General features: G+C 36.0%; 1 long non-coding RNA gene across 1 annotated transcript; it reads left to right on the top strand.

Moving 5' to 3' along the window:
* The first annotated feature begins 256 nt into the window (after positions 1-256).
* LOC116007574 lies at positions 257-2242 on the top strand. The gene is made up of 3 exons (XR_004095293.1): positions 257-573; positions 850-1563; positions 1881-2242. It is a non-coding gene; the product is annotated as an uncharacterized LOC116007574 (long non-coding RNA).
* Positions 2243-2912: the final 670 nt, after the last annotated feature.

The following is a 2912-nucleotide window of genomic DNA, read 5'->3' as shown; positions in this document are numbered from 1 at the left end:
TTGCTTAATGTAGGACAGCAACTATACGGCTATTAGTGAGCACGTTCAGTGGTGACTGGTGAGCAGCTGAAGGTCATCTATCATAATTGATTAGGACTAGTCTTGATCCTTAGTTTCACTTTTGTTTTCCACGTCTTTTTCACCATGGGTCCAATGAGAAAGTGGGATTGTCATGAAGGGTTAAATCTTGTTTATTGATCCCCATCTTCTTGTAACTAGTAATTAAGGACTTAATTTTCTCGCTATATCCTTTCTGAACTAAACCAAAATATGCATTACTTAAAATACTTTTTAAGTAACATGGCTATCTGTTATTGCATCTATAGGCCAAGGACCATTTCCAGAAAACACATCCAGTATTGTACAGTTCAGGTGCTAGCAACACAGACCATTTAGCAACGTTGCAGAGCCGATAAAAGTACTTTGGAGAAAAATGGAAGGCATTTGTATTACATTGATCGCATGGTAATGGTATGGTGGGGTGGTATCTGCTCAAACAACATGATAATGCCAACATCCTTGATTGGGATGGGACTCGAACCTGAGATAACAGTGATGCCATCAAACCACAAGGTACTTGGCCATTCACATAACTTTCTAAGTTTGCAATTTGTTGAGGGTCCCCCATACAACTGAATATTTTAGCTCTTCTTTTACGCCTAAAAAGCCCACAGAGCCATGCCTTTGAACATAAGACCTCTGTTTGTGTTGGACCTTATGGTTATAAATGTGAGCTAGGTGAGAGTGTACCACATGTGGTTTCCAAATTCCAAATATTCCTATTACCTTAGCCTCTTTCCCACATCTCTCTCAATTTATATATCCTTCCCTAATAACCGGACATTTTAGCCTTGTATACAGGTCTTGGAGACTTGGAGAATTGTGGAACGACAAGGCTAGTTGAGCAAGATGGAGAAGCAGGGCACGTGCATTACTAACTCATGCACTTTAACCCGAAGCTTAATGTTAGCCATATGGTTGCCACATGTAATCCATAGATATGGTGCATTGTGTGCTTCAACTGGCTCAATGAGTTAGTACTTCATGTGCCTGCCTTCGCCATCGTGATCACTCGACCTTATTACTAATGGATTCGCAGGATTGCTGCCCGAAACCCTCTCCACTCAGCAGATCTCTGTCGCAGCCTTGCAGGTAATTCTTGTCGAAACTGGAAATATCTAAATTCAAGAAAATTTAAGTTGATTTGACACTTGTTTTTGATTGTTCATCTGCTGAGAATTACAGTTAAAATAATTCGGATGATTGTGAAGAGAATGATGTAGAAAATTGGATAAACATATAGCAATTAGCAAGTGTCGCCCATATATGATGTATTTACTCATGTAGAATTATGGATATGTCTACAAGCAAGAAGGGAGGAAATGGAGCACTTTTTCCCTGATCTAATCTTAGTAGGTGAGTGAGTGGCCACAGTTGTGTTATGTAGTTGTAACAATTTAATTTTCATGTTATCCATCATTACAGAGAGCACTCGGAAGCCGAATGTTCCAGAATCATATCCCAGGTTGATGTTTGGTTGGAGAAACATTGTTTCGTCTATTAGTAAGTTGCAATCTTCGATCTCCATCTCTGCATCTTTTTCGCGATTTTACTTTTACCCTGTGGAGATGAATGTTTTGCTTTCTCACAGAGACTTTGAACTATGGTTATCACTTGTAATATGTCCACTTCAATGATTTTGAATGTTGAGTTTCAATTCTTTAATTTATAGATCCCAGCCATTTATATGACCCTTGGGCTAAACTGCATAGGATATATGCAACATGCGTGTGTTTGTGTTTGATTTTTTTATTTCTTATATTTAATAATCCTTTATTTTAATGGTTAAAAGAGTTGGATGAATGTTTGTGTTTGGACAGGACAATTCCAGTTAAATTGATCAGGCTATATATTAACTTGCTTACAAGTTCGACTCCCGGTGGAAGTGACCTATTGGTCTTCTTAGTTTGAATCAGTGAACTAATGCAAGATCGCCGTGTTTTGGTCTTTCTTCATCCCCCCATATTCATACTATTATTTTCATTCCCTAATTTTAATTTCTCCCACATTTGCATGCATGCATCCCCAAATCTCATTCTGCGAGATTGCATTGATTATTGTATGCATTGGTGGGCAATATAATGCCGCTTTTGCAAAGCCTGCACTAAGATAGCCTGCAAAGTATGTATACTTTCTCTTCATAATCTCAAATGGAAGATTAAGCAAAACTCTTAAGTCTTAACCGGCCACTATCCAATATTATATTCATTTTAGGTAATCTTTACATTTTCCAAGAATGTGTTTAACTTTCACGACTGTATATATAACTTCATTTAAAATAGCGTTTACTGTTAGTTTTTAGTCCATTTTCACGGACCAACCCAAACTTGAGAATCTTATAAAATGTTCATGAGTTCATTACACACTCATAACTAGTTAGGTTTTTGACTGAGATGAGGAATTTTTTTAAATGAGTAGATAAAAATAGATAACTTTTAAATCTGGGATAAACGTGTTTGAGAGATGTGTTTATGCTTTTGACCAAGCTTCAAATACATCTCCTAAATGTGTTTGTAGTGTTCGATTTTTTTCTTTTATTTTTTGAAATACCTCAAACACATCTCACAAATTATTAAAATGGTATATTGAAATCTACTAATCTAATAAGAGTCAATAAAGTTAAGTCTATTAGGGGAACTAAAATACTAAAATCAAAATTATATTAACTATTCATTTCAACAAACAATTATACTAACATTTTTTGTTTTCTGCTCTAACTTTATTAGCTCTTATTAGGTTTCATATTGTATGCATGTAGATTGTAGATTTAGATTTGCGGATTAGAAGCTAGTTGTTGCTTGCCCATTATGGATTAAGAGCTTCAATCCACTTCCTAATGGACTTATAGAAGA

Source organism: Ipomoea triloba, chromosome 15 (assembly GCF_003576645.1).
Source record: "Ipomoea triloba cultivar NCNSP0323 chromosome 15, ASM357664v1".
In the NCBI taxonomy this organism is placed as follows: domain Eukaryota; kingdom Viridiplantae; phylum Streptophyta; class Magnoliopsida; order Solanales; family Convolvulaceae; genus Ipomoea; species Ipomoea triloba.
The sequence above is the reverse complement of the archived record's forward strand: the minus strand, read 5'-3'. Positions and strand labels throughout refer to the sequence as shown.